Source organism: Lagenorhynchus albirostris, chromosome 2, assembly GCF_949774975.1.
Source record: "Lagenorhynchus albirostris chromosome 2, mLagAlb1.1, whole genome shotgun sequence".
Classification (NCBI taxonomy): Eukaryota; Metazoa; Chordata; class Mammalia; order Artiodactyla; family Delphinidae; genus Lagenorhynchus; species Lagenorhynchus albirostris.
The window spans coordinates 149512888-149527308 of record NC_083096.1 but is presented as its reverse complement, the minus strand read 5'-3'; the positions used below and the strand labels follow the sequence as shown (position 1 = coordinate 149527308).

The window sequence follows — 14421 nt, the reverse complement described above, 5'->3', positions numbered from 1 at the left end:
TTCTGGAGAAGCAGAGGATCTACATTCTCTATCAGCTTCAGGCTGGAGGTGGGAGGGTAGTGTACTGAGTCTGAGACGCCCTTTCCCTGATCTATGCAGAAAATAGTCTTTTACAAGACTTATCTACGAAGTGTGTGCCTGCATGTTTGTATGTGTGTGCATGTGTGTGTATCTTAACATGGTGCTTTGACTATTAACTGGCAATAACCCATGAGAAGGTAGAATGCTCTGGCCTTTTGAAAAAAAGTTATTTAAAAAAACATAAAACATTTTCTATAAAGGTCTTGCATATTTTCTGTAAGATTAATCTGGAGTATCTTAGTTTTTTTGTTGTTATAAATGGTGCCTTTTAAACAATTATTTTCTTCTTCTTGTTGGTCAACAGAAACTCAATTCACTGTATTTTGATCTTGTAGCCAATTGCCTTGATAAACAATCTTAATACTAATATTTTATCTGTAGATTCTGGCAATCATACCAACTGTGTAAACAACAATTTTCTTTCTTCCTTTCTAATCCTTATTTTCCATTATCTTACATTATTGGCTAAGACCTCCAATATACTAACGCTGAATAGAAGCACTAACAGTCATCCTTTTTTTTTTAAACTTCATAACTCCATTCATTTTATTCACTTGACCGCTGCATGAACAGACACACCTGAAATTTAAAACAAGAGCTTATACAGAGACCTGTTCTTTCTATAGGCATTAGCTCAGAATATATGTGGGTAAGATGACACAGAAAAAAGTTTAAATGTGAAATGTGAATTTAGGGCTGAGTTAAGGAGGTGCATACTCAGTCTCATATCCGGACATGCTTCAGATACCTCCTTAATATCTATCTCCAAGACTGAAATGACTCTGTACCTCTTTGAAGACAACAGACCATTCTATCAACTCTTCATTGATGACCAGGCCTTGACCATATGGAATATTGGTGACAAACTCTCCTACTTTAACCAGCAGCCCAAGACCAGCAGGAAAATTCACAGCATTCTGGATATCCTATCACGTCACATGGTTCTGTTTTTCATCTAAGGATATGTGGTCTCCAGCACCGTTGGTAAATTGGATTTTCCTCAGAAACGGATGCAGCTCCAGATGCCATCAGGTGATCAATGCAGGTCCTGCTTCTGGAGGGCATTTACCTTTCTTCACCATCTCTGCTTTCAGATACCAGAGGAACTGCTCGCCTTTCAAATCATCAGATACAAATAGCGCCACCCAGGTCCAGCTAAAATGCAGCAATAACCACATCATTCCTTGAGCCAGGGAGCTGTCCGTAGTGGTCATCTGATAGAGCGATGAGAACTGGTCTTTATCACTCAGGATGGGATCAAAAGGACCATATGTGACCTGTGGGCTTCTGTAGAGCTCCAGAACTGTTCCAATCTCGGCTGAAAATGCCAACGCGGTTCCTGTAACAATGGCCACAGATTTTCTCTGTCCCTGGCAGTTGTAGTTAGGGAGAGTCTGATTTCCTCCAGAGAGCCCAAACAGGGCACTTTCCAAGGTCCTCTGGTCTCTGGGAAAGGCATTGTAGAGGCTGAAACCCAAGGACAGACTGGGGAGCAGATGGGAGTCCTTACTGATTTCCTCAATGGCAAAGAGAAATGCCAGGACGTATTGGTAGTTCTTCCAAAGCCACCTGGTCACACAGAAATCCACGGGTCAGTGAGGACAGGTGAAACTTGAGGCTGGTTTCAACTCAAACTTGAACTCCAGAGATAACTTGTCTTTAAGTTCATCCAGGGCTTTGAAGACCGTAAGGCCCTAGAGCAGGGTTTCCAAACCCGGGCACTATAGATAATGCTTTGTCACGCGTGCTGTTCAGTGCGGTGTAGGCCGTCCAGCAGCATCCGCGGCCTCCACACACTAGATGCCACTAGCAGCCCCTCCCATTTGTAACAACAGAAACAATGCCTCCGCACGTGACTAAAAGTCCCCTGGGGGCAAAGCCACACCGGTGAAAGGATGGGGAGAGGGGGAACTCTGAGGAGGGGACGGCGGCCCCCAGAGCTAGGAGGAAACAGAGGCTCTGGGCCAACCAGTGGGGTGAGACTGAGGCCCCAGGGCTGGAAACGCGGCTCGCGAGAAAGGGGGAGGAACGCCGGAGCCTGTGATGGGGGTGCCCCAGACCCATGCCCCTCCCTAGACTCCTATGGGAGCCCCGGGACTGCCCGCCGCTCAGAGTCCTGACTCTCACACTGAGGCCGAACGTACCATGTGAACCCAGCCCCCCGCGGAGAAAACTTTACACAGCGCAGTGGGCCACCCCGCGAGTCCTTCAGTCATCCTTACTTATTCTTGATTTTAAAGGGAATTTTTCTATTTTATCATTTAGACTGATGATTGTTACAGTTTTTTTCCCCTATCATCAAAGCCACCATTTATTGACTGTCCTCTATGTGTAGATATTGGGCTTCATGCTTTATAGCCAATACCTGGCATATGTTATTGGTTTTATAAATACCCTTTATCAGGTTAAGGAACTTCTCTTTTATTCCTAACTTGCTAAGAGCTTTCATCAATGAATGGGTACTGACTTTTACTAAAAAAATTTTTTTCTTGCATCTATGGAGCTCAGTGTATTTTTTTTCTCCTTTGTTCTGTTATGGTAATGGATTAAAACATTTTCTGACACTAACAGGTTGAATAACACTTTTCAAAGACTATATACACAATTTCTACTCTACACTCCCTCACAGTAAAGGAATTACAGGTGATTCTTCTATTTTTATGCAAATTATCAAATTTTACAACTTTAGGCTCTTCTTTAAGTTTCTTGTCTTTCATTTTCTCATAGCTTCTACAGTACTACTCTCCTGGCTTGATTCAGACTTCGCAAATTTAAAATTCATTCTGATGGGGCTTCCCTGGTGGCGCAGTGGTTGAGAGTCCACCTGCCGATGCAGCGGGACACAGGTTTGTGCCCTGGTCCGGAAAGATCCCACATGCCACGGAGCGGCTGGGCCCGTGAGCCACGGCCGCTGAGCCTGCGCGTCTGGATCCTGTGCTCCGCAACGGGAGAGGCCACAACAGTGAGAGGCTCGCGCACCGCAAAAAAAAAAAAAAAAAAATCATTCTGATGACTAAGTATTTCCCACACAGATTTCAACTTCCCTTCTACTTAAGAGTGGGCTCCCTCACATTATAACTGTTGTACTTATTTATCAATGGCTATCAAAGAATTTCCACAACAAAGTTAACTTCAATTTACTTTCATGAAATCAGATGAGTCTAGGACACCACTTACAGAAAGAAAATCAGACCAAAGATCAATGTGTAGAAGAACCTCCAGAAGGCAAAAACATTCCTGTACTATATCACTCAGATACGAGCAGTAAGCAACCTTGGTCAAGAGCTTCGGAGCTCTCTTTCATTTGGCCTCGTTGGGTCCCTGGAGGCATGGTGCTTCCTCATGGGTATCGAGCCAGGATATTGGGTCTAAATGACTAACAATCTGTAATGGGGAAGAAGGAACCTGATCCTTAGTACAGTGAGTATGCTCCTGATTTATACTTAGCAAAGGAAATGAAAGACTACCATATGATTTTTAGTTTTCTCTCTCATACTGTGACCTTGTTAGAATTTTAAATCACTAGTTAATTAACTTAGCATTTAATAAGACTGTAGTAATATGCCAGTCACTGTTCTGTGCCTTGGAAATATACTGTTTCTGCCCTCAAAGAATTCAAAATCCAGTGGAAAGTAGCCTGATGATGGATTTAAGGAGAAGAGTAGGAGATGAGGTTGATTAAGGAGGCAATGGAGCCAGATCATGAAAGCCTTCTGTGGCAGTCTAGACAGTTTGGACTGAGACAAGCCAGTGGTAGTTTTTAAGCAGGAAAGTGACATGATCAGTTTTATTTCTTAATAAGGTAATTCTGATAGCAGTGAAAATAGGCTTGTAATAAGGAGAATGAACAGAGAGACCAGTTACAAGACTCTGAAAGATGAGATAATGTGGCCTGAGAGAGGGGTTAATGTATAAGCAGCCCTATAAACCTGACTGCTGCTTCATACTTCCCACCCTCTCTCCCAGCCCCTATTCAAAGAAGCTCTGCAGGCTGACACAGGACCACACAGATGGAGTGTAGGTAGGGAGGCAAGACAGAGGTGGAGGCTGAGGAGGGTAAGCAAAATTAGGAACCCTGGAGCTACACAGTTCATGGTTTTTGTCATTTTTAAAAGATCAAGTCAAACATCTTTGAAGAATTCTGTGTAAGCTGGAAGCTCTTGTATTGAATTTCAATGTGCTTTTTCTTCTGATCCTTTGATGGAGATTAAAAATTTCCATATAAATTCAAAGAATGAAATAACACTTACTCTTAGCTTTTTTCTCCCCTTTTAATGCTCCAAACCAGTGTGGGTAGCAAATGTTCCTTGGCCCCCTCTGGTGGAAAACAAGTCAGTTCCCTTTGAAGAAATGACAAAGCATGGACAGCTGGGGGATTTCGGAGCCGTGATATTTACACTATAGGCCAAACAGAACTGCCACTGCAAGAGGCAAGCAAACAAGCCTTGGCACACAGCCCTTTTAGGCAGAACCCTTTAAGGAGACCAGACAAGGATCTGGGGAGAGGATCTGAAGCATTCCTGCCAGGTCCCACCTGCCTCTGCTGGGGCTCAGCAATCAGGTCAATTCTCATAATGCGGTTGGCCTAGCAGCCCAATGGAGGACAAAATTACTCTTCCTGCACTGTACTCAAACTAGAGGTAGCTCAAAGCTGTGCCAAGAAGTGGGACAGGCCACTATGACCCACTGTGAGCATCCTAACCTTGGGGCTGAAGACCAGCAGCTGGGTCCACTGTTCTGGGCCTCGGCAACCTCACTTTCCCCCTTCCCTCTCATACACAGCCTTCCCAGAAACACCTGCCTCATGTCATAACATTATAAGCTCCTAAGAAATAAGAAATCACAAAGAAGAACAACAGATTCGACTATCAGATGCAAACAAATAACTCCACCAAATAAAAAAGACAAAATAATTGTTACATACAGGACAAACGATTAATATTTTTAATAGGGAAATAGATACAAATGTTCAAAAATATATAAAAATATTTTAAAGAAATAAATATCAAAAAAGATGCAATTTCTCTCACAAGTTAGCAGATTTAAAATAATTCTCATTAGTGATAAGGGTGCTTCTCATACAATGTATAAACTGGTAAAATCTTTTCTGAAAAGTAATTGGCAATACATAACAAAGGTCTTGAAGACATTCATATTATCTTATCCTATAATTCTATTTCTATAAATCTATCTTAAGGAAAATACATCATGCTCAATAAATATTTGCTGAATAAACAACATAATCAGATAATAAAAAAGAATCTTTGCACAAAAATGTTAAATGTTAATGTTAAAAAATAGAGAACAACCAAATATCCAACAATGGGAGAACAATCAAACACATATGTAATAGAATAGCATATAGGCAAAACTCTGATCATAAAGAATTTTTTAGGTCACAAAGAATTTTTTAATGACACAGGAAAATGCTCATGAAATAGTACTGAATAAAGAAAGCAGAAAGCAGAGAGGGCAGACAGCAGAAGCAACAAGAACTACAATCCTCTAGTTTGTGGAACAAAAACCATATTCACAGAAAGACAGACAAGATGAAAAGGCAGAGGGCTATGTACCAGATGAAGGAACAAGATAAAACCCCAGAAAAACAACTAAATGAAGTGGAGATAGGCAACCTTCCAGAAAAAGAATTCAGAATAATGATAGTGAAGATGATCCAGTACCTCGGAGAAAGAATGGAGGCAAAGATCGAGAAGATGCAAGAAATGTTTAACAAAGACCTAGAAGAATTAAAGAACAAACAAACAGAGATGAACAATACAATAACTGAAATGAAAAATACACTAGAAGGAATCAATAGCAGAATACCTGAGGCAGAAGAATGGATAAGTGACCTGGAAGACAGAATGGTGGAATTCACTGCTGCAGAACAGAATAAAGAAAAATGATTGCAAAGAAATGAAGACAGCCCAAGAGACCTCTGGGACAACATTAAGTGCAACAACATTCGCATTATAAGGGTCCCAGAAGGAGAAGAGAGAGAGAAAGGACCAGAGAAAATATTTGAAGAGATTATAATCAAAAACTTCCCTAACACGGGAAAGGAAATAGCCACCCAAGTCCAGGAAGTGCAGAGAGTCCCAGGCAGGATAAACCCAAGGAGAAACATGCTGAGACACGTAGTAATCAAATTGACAAAAATTAAAGACAAAGAAAAACTATTGAAAGCAACAAGGGAAAAACGACAAATAACATACAAGGGAACTCCCATAAGGTTAACAGCTAATTTCTCAGCAGGAACTCTACAAGCCAGAAGGGAGTGACATGACATATTTAAAGTGATGAAAGGGAAGAACCTACAACCAAGATTACTCTACCCGGCAACAATCTCATTCAGATTCAATGGAGAAATCAAAGGTTTACAGACAAGCAAAAGCTAAGAGAATTCAGCACCACCAAACCAGCTCTACAACAAATGCTAAAGGAACTTCTCTAAGTGGGAAACACAAGACAAGAAAAGGACCTACAAAAACAAACCCAAAACAATTAAGAAAATGGTAGCAGGGACATACATATTGATAATTACCTTAAATGTGAATGGATTAAATGCTCTAACCAAAGGACACAGGCTTGCTGAATGGATACAAAAACAACACCCATATATACGCTGTCTACAAGAGACCCACTTCAGACCTAGGGACACATACAGACTGAAAGTGAGGGGATGGAAAAAGATACTCCATGCAAACGGAAATCAAAAGAAAGCAGGAGTAGAATACTCATATCAGATAAAATAGACTTTAAAATAAAGACTGTTACAAGAGACAAGGAAGGACACTACATAATGATCAAGGGATCAATCCAAGAAGAAGATATAACAATTATAAATATATATGCACCCAACACAGGAGCACCTCAATACATAAGGCAAATGCTAACAGCTATAAAAGAGGAAATCAACAGTAACACAGTAATAGTGGGGGACTTGAACACCTCACTTACACCAATGGACAGATCACCCAGACAGAAAATTAGTAAGGAAACACAAGCTTTAAATGACACGGGAGACCAGATAGATTTAGTTGATATTTATAGGACATGCCATCCAAAAAAACAGCAGATTACACTTCTTTCTCAAGTGCGCATGGAACATTCTCCAGGATAGATCACATCTTGGGTCACAAATCAAGCCTCAGTAAATTTAAGGAAATTGAAATCATATCAAGCATCTTTTCTGACCACAACACTATGAGATTAGAAATCAATTACAGGGAAAAAAACGTAAAAAACATAAACACATGGAGGCTAACCAATATGTTACTAAATAACCAAGAGATCACTGAAGAAATCAAAGAGGAAATCAAAAAATACCTAGGGACAAATGACAACGAAAACACGACGATCCAAAACCTACGGGATGCAGCAAAAGCAGTTCTAAGAGGGAAGTTTATAGCAATGCAATCCTACCACAAGAAACAAGAAAGATCTCAAATAAACAATCTAACTTTACACCTAAAGGAACAGAGAAAGAAGAACAAACAAAACCCAAAGTTAGTAGAAGGAAAGAAATCATAAAGAACAGAGCAGAAATAAATGAAAAAGAAATGTAGGAAACAATAGCAAAGATCAATAAAACTAAAAGCTGTTTCTTTGAGAAGATAAACAAAGTTGATAAACCATTAGCCACACTCATCAAGAAAAAGAGGGAGAGGACTCAGATCAATAAAATTAGAAATGAAAAAGGAGAAGTTACAACAGACACCACAGAAATACAAAGCAACCTAAGAGGCTACTACAAGCAACTCTATGCCAATAAAATGGACAACCTGGAAGAAATGGACAAATTCTTAGAAAGGTATAACCTTCCAAGACTGAATAGGGAAGAAACAGAAAATATGAACATACCAATCACAAGTAGTGAAATTGAAACTGTGATTAAAAATCTTCCAACAAACAGAAGTCTAAGACCAGATGGCTTCACAGGTGAATTCTATCAAACATTTAGAGAAGAGCTAACACCAATCCTTCTCAAACTCTTCCAAAAAATTGCAGAGGAAGGAACACTCCCAAACTCATTCTATGAGGCCACCATCACCCTGTGACCAAAACCAGACAAAAATACTACAAAAAAAAGAAAAATTACAGACCAATATCACTGATGAATATAGATGCAAAAATCCTCAACAAAATTCTAGCAAACAGAATCCAACAATGCTTTAAAAGGATCATACACCATGATCAAGTGGTATTTATCCTAGGGATGCAAGGATTCTTCAATATACGCAAATCAATCAATGTGATACACCATATTAACAAATTGAAGAAGAAAAACTACATGATCATCTCAATAGATGCAGAAAAAGCTTTTGACAAAATTCAACACCCATTTATGATAAAAACTCTCGAGAAAGTGGGCATGGAGGGAACCTACCTCAACATAATAAAGGCCATATACGACAAACCCACAGCAAACATCATTCTCAATGGTGAAAAACTGAAAGCATTTCCTCTAAGATCAGGAACAAGACAAGAATGTCCACTCTTGCCACTATTATTCAATCTAGTTTTGGAAATCCTAGCCACAGCAATCAGAAAAAGAAATAAAAGGAATACAAATTGGAAAAGAAGTAAAACTGTCACTGTTTGCAGATGACATGATACTATACATAGAGAATCCTAAAGATGCCACCAGAAAACTACTAGAGCTAATCAATGAATTTGGTAAAGTTGCAGGATACAAAATTAATGCACAGAAATCTCTTGAATTCCTACACACTAATGATGAAAAAAGTGAAAGAGAAATTAAGGAAACACTCCCATTTACCACTGCAACAAAAAGAATAAAATACCTAGCAATAAACCTACCTAGGGAGACAAAAGACCTGTATGTAGAAAACTATATGACACTGATGAAAGAAATTAAAGATGATACCAACAGATGGAGAGATATACCATGTTCTTGGATTGGAAGAATCAATATTGTGAAAATGACTATACTACCCAAAGCAACCTACAGATTCAATGCAATCCCTATCAAATTACCAATGGCATTTTTTACAGAACTGGAACAAAAAAATCTTAAAATTTGTATGGAGACACAAAAGACCCCGAACAGCCAAAGCAGTCTTGAAGGAAAAAAACAGAGCTGGAGGCATCAGACTCCCTGACTTCAGAGTATACTACAAAGCTACAGTAATCAAGACAATATGGTACTGACACAAAAACAGAAATATAGATCAATGGAACAGGATAGAAATCCCAGAGATAAACCCATGCACCTATGGTCAACTAATCTATGACAAAGGAGGCAAGGATATACAATGGAGAAAAGACAGTCTCTTCAATAAGTGGTGCTGGGGAAACTGGACAGCTACATGTAAAAGAATGAAATTGGAACACTCCCTAACACCAAACACAAAAATAAACTCAAAATGGATTAGAGACTTAAATGTAAGACTGGACACCATAAAACTCTTAGAGGAAAACATAGGAAGAACACTCTTTGACATAAATCACAGCAAGATCTTTTTTGATCCACCTCCTAGAGTAATGGAAATAAAAACAAAAATTAACAAATGGGACCTAATGAATCTTAAAAGCTTTTGTACAGCAAAGGAAACCATAAACAAGACGAAAAGACAACCTTCAGAATGGGAGAAAGTATTTGCAAACGAATCAACGGACAAAGGATTAATCTCTGAAATACATAAACAGCTCATGCAGCTCAATATTAAAAAAACAAACAACCCAATCAAAAAATGGGCAGAAGACCTAAATAGACATTTCTCTAAAGAAGACATACAGATGGCCAAGAAGCACATGAAAAGCTGCTCAACATCACTAATTTTTAGAGAAATGGAAATCAAAACTGCAATGAGGTATCACCTCACACCAGTTAGAATGGGCATCATCAGAAAATCTACAAACAACAAATGCTGGAGAGGGTGTGGAGAAAAGGGAACCCTCTTGCACTGTTGGTGGGAATGTAAACTGATACAGCCACTATGGAGAACCATATGGAGGTCCCTTAAAAAAGAAAAATAGAATTACCATATGACCCAGCAATTCCACCACTGGGCATATACCCAGAGAAAACCATAATTCAAAGACACATGCACCCCAATGTTCACTGCAGCACTATTTACAATAGCCAGGTAATGGAAGCAACCTAAATGTCAATCGACAGAAGAATGGATAAAGAAGATGTGGTACATATATACAATGGAATATTACTCAGCCATAAAAAGGAACGAAATTGGGTCATTTGTAGAGATGTGGATGGATCTAGAGACTGTCATGCAGAGTGAAGTAAGTCAGAAAGAGAAAAACAAATATCGTATATTAATGCAGATATGTGGATCCTAGAAAAATGGTACAGATGAACCAGTTTGCAGGGCAGAAAGAGAGACACAGATGTAGAGAATAAACGTATGGACACCAAGAGGGGAAAGTGACTCGTGGGGGTGGGGATGGTGGTGTGATGAATTGGGAGATTAGGATTGACATGTATACACTAATATGTATAAAATGGATAATTATAAAAAAATAAATAAAATTTTTAAAAAAAGAAAGCAGAAAGCACTTATTTCTACAGCACAATCTGAAGTGTGTATATGTATATATAAAAATAAATAAAATGATGGAAAGAAATACACTAAAATGTTCGCAATTATCTCACAATAGTAGAATTATTGGTAGTATTTTAAAAATATTTTTTGAATCTTCCAAATTTCACAGTCATCGGCCATTCTTCCCTTACTTTCTGTGGCATCAGTCTCTTGACCTGTTCCTATTTCTGATACCTCTTTCTTTGTTTCCCCTGAAATATTTGGTGTTTCTCAGGATTTTTCTTTTTGCCTGTATTTTTCTCATGCTACTTGTCTCCCTGAGATAGATCACTTGGTGGTTTCTTTGCAGCTCATTCCCAAAGGTAGACGCATAGCCAAGACCTCTCTTCTTTAGTTTAGTCTCACATTTTCAACTGCCTGATGGACTCTGCCACCATTTAGATGACCCACAGGTACCTTAAACACAATGTCTAAAACTGAACCCATCATCTTTCTCTCAAACATGCTCCCCCCAACCCCAAACACTGATTACCTTGCTTAGTGATATGGAAATTCATTTAGTCACCCAAGCCAGAAATGTGGTAATCATCTTGACTCTTCCTCCTTCCTCTACTCCTCACATACAACCAGTCACCAAACACTGCTGATTTTATCCGCCAAATCTTTCAAAACTGTCAACTCTCCATCTCTACCGCTACTGCCTAGTCTAAGCCACTGTCATTATTTGCCTGGATTCCTTCAGCTGCTTTTAATTGGTTTCTCTTCCTCCAGTCTTACCTCTTGAAATCTATCCTTTATATTACAGACAGAACACCCTTTCTAAAGCACAATTTGATCATGTCTCTTCTTCCTTCAATCCACCCTCTTGTGTTGCAGGCACAGTGATTTTTCTAAAGTATAAACCTGGTCTTATCTTCTTAAATTTATTTAATGCTCAAGATAGTGGTTACTTTTGTGTGTTAGGGGGATAGTTGTTTAAAGGGAGCGTCTGGAAACTGGGTAATGTTCTATTTTTTGACTTGAATAGTAGTTACAAGGGAGTGTTAACTTTGTGAAAACTTACGGAGCCATAAGACTGCTCTCAAATATCATCTCTCCTTGGAAGGCTTTTGTAGCACTTGTAGGTTTCTGTACTCTCATAGCAAAGACAATAATTAAATGTATTTTTTAAACATCTTTATTAGAGTATAATTGCTTTACAATGGTGTGTCAGTTTCTGCTTTATAACAAAGTGAATCAGTTATACATATACATATGTCCCCATATCTCTTCCCTCTTGCATCTCCCTCTCTCCCACCCTCCGTATCCCACCCCTCTAGGTGGTCACAAAGCACCGAGCTGATCTCCCTGTGCTATGCGGCTGCTTCCCACTAGCTATCTATTTTACATTTGGTAGTGTATATATGTCCATGCCACTCTCTCACTTTGTCCCAGCTTACCCTTCCCCCTCCCCGTGTCCTCAAGTCCATTCTCTAGTAGGTCTGTATGTATTGTTTTTGAATCCATATCATGTGCGAGTTCCGTGCTAGGAAATTAATACACATATCTCAAATTCTTACAGCAATCCTCATGGTAGGTATTATGGTCCTCATTTTATAAGTGAGGAAATCAAGGCTTAGAAAGGTTAGTTATCTTGCTTAAGGTTAACACAGCTTTTATAACTGGCAGAGTGGAAACTTACTCCACATCTATCTCAAAGCCCATGACTCTTTCCACTATACCATATTAACTAGTATCCCATGTTTTCTGCAACCACAGCACTTTCCACAGGATTTAAAATTTTCTGCTTACTGTCTCTCTACCAGTAAACATTCAGTCAGTGCTAAATAAATATTTATTTGAATAAACGAATGAGTGACTGTGTGAATGATTGAGTGTAATCCCTCTAGGCCAGAAAGCTGGCAATAATTTTTCCTTCTGATTTTTGGAGATAGGAAGCAGAGCTCTCCTGATTTGGAAAAGTAATGAACTCTAAATACATTTCTGCATTATTAATATTACTAGCATTAAAAATCCAACATTTGAAATGTTTTAGTTTAGTTCTGCTTAAATCTGTTATTTTTAGCATTTTGCCTTGATCTGTGATCAGGTCCTCCTTGTGGCTCTAAGTTTTCAGGGGAAGTCTAAAAATTATGTCCACGGCAAATGGAAAAATTTGGCTACTTTTGCATTCTGGCTTTTCTGTCTTTGTAAGCAAATCAAAAGAGAATTAAAATCCTCTAAATGTCTTCCACTTCAAGTCAGTCCTTCAAAATATTAGTTAGCAAAGAGGTAGAACAGAAAACCTACTTTTATAGGGCCTGGAACTCAAGTCTGCAGAGGAGAATACTAAAGGCTTGGGTTTTCTTGCCTCTTCTCTCAGCAGAGCTGTAATTGGGAAGAAAAGGTGATTGCTGAGTTAACCCTATGCTTTGTTTTCAGTTTTTTATTTTTTCCTTCAAAGAAAACAGATATAATCTGGAAGAGTAAACAGGGAATTGTTTTAGATTAAAAGGTACTGACTTTAGAACCAAGTATTTGGTATACAGTATTCTGTGATATCCTTTTTAACAAAAATACTAAAAGCTTCTATAAGAATAAATTTTCAGTGTTGGTGCATATGTCTTGAGAAAGAAAAACAGGTTCAGATCCTACAGGCTGGAGAGACTGCTTAGGCTTAGGGCAATTCAACTAACATTTTATTCATCTGAATTTATTCACTGAGTACCCAAAATGTGCCACGCATATTCTAGACAGTGGGGATATGACAGTGAAACAAAACAGGTAAATCCATGCCCTCATATGAAGTTGATGGTTTGGCTGCCTTTATATTTACTGAGCATCTACTGTGTGTCACAAGATGAATCAGAGTTGGTTTTTGTCCTCAAGGGGTTCAAAAAAGTAGTAAAAACAGACATGCAAATTCAGTTTAATAGGATGCATGTAATAATTGAAGATTATACAAGATCAGAAGAGAGAATGATCTCATGCCTAATGGAGATAAGCACAGAATACTATGGTAGCACAGAGCAAGGGTATCTATTCTAAGTGGGGGTGAAGGGAAAAAAAAATTGAGAAAAAACTTCCTAAAGGAGTAATATCTAGGTAAGCTTTAATGGATATTTAAGAATTTGTCAGAGAAGGAAGAAAGAAGGCAAGCACACCAGTTAAGCATTATACTTAAAGAGGAATTATTTTTAAATCCTCACCAAACTAAACACATCTTTTCTTCTGGCTTTAGACTTTCTGGTTCCATATGATTCTTCTTCCTAGGAGTGCTTTAATTATAAATATTATGCCAGTTTAAAAGTCTTCTTTAAAAAGGTTATCTTTCCTACCATAATCTGGCCCATGGTCGCCTATGATAGCTTAGGCAAGGCTCAGCTGGGGGGCTTATATTTAAGTTAACTATAAGTCAATACAATGTTTTGCTAGGTCTTTGTCCCTTTTTCAGCAGCAAGTTATTTCCCAGAAGTCCCAGAGATCAAAATGAATGTAACCAAGACATCCAGAGGAGACTACCCTAGTTTAATCTTGGTAGCATCTACATCTTCAGATGTCAGTACACAGCTACCACATAACAGCTCCGGTTAGAAGGTTATATAAACCACAGATTCTTAGCTTAATTTTGTTCTGTTATTTAAGTAAAGGATACTTCATGCAATCTCTAGGACATCTAAGGACAGGAAACCAAGTACAGCTAAGTCATATGGATGCTTGAACTGAACAGTAAGGAACCAAGGTTCCTGCCTATCTCCCATGGTCTCTCATCTCTGTTTCTTTTCTCTGCTTTCCTACGCTGACTCACGGGTTTCTAGCCAGTCTATAACATCAT

General features: G+C 38.8%; 1 protein-coding gene across 1 annotated transcript in view; it reads right to left on the bottom strand.

Annotated features, from left to right (window-relative positions):
- Positions 1–14421, bottom strand: part of EIF2B3 (eukaryotic translation initiation factor 2B subunit gamma) — a 169278-nt gene that overhangs the window by 32138 nt on the left and 122719 nt on the right. The window lies entirely within an intron of this gene.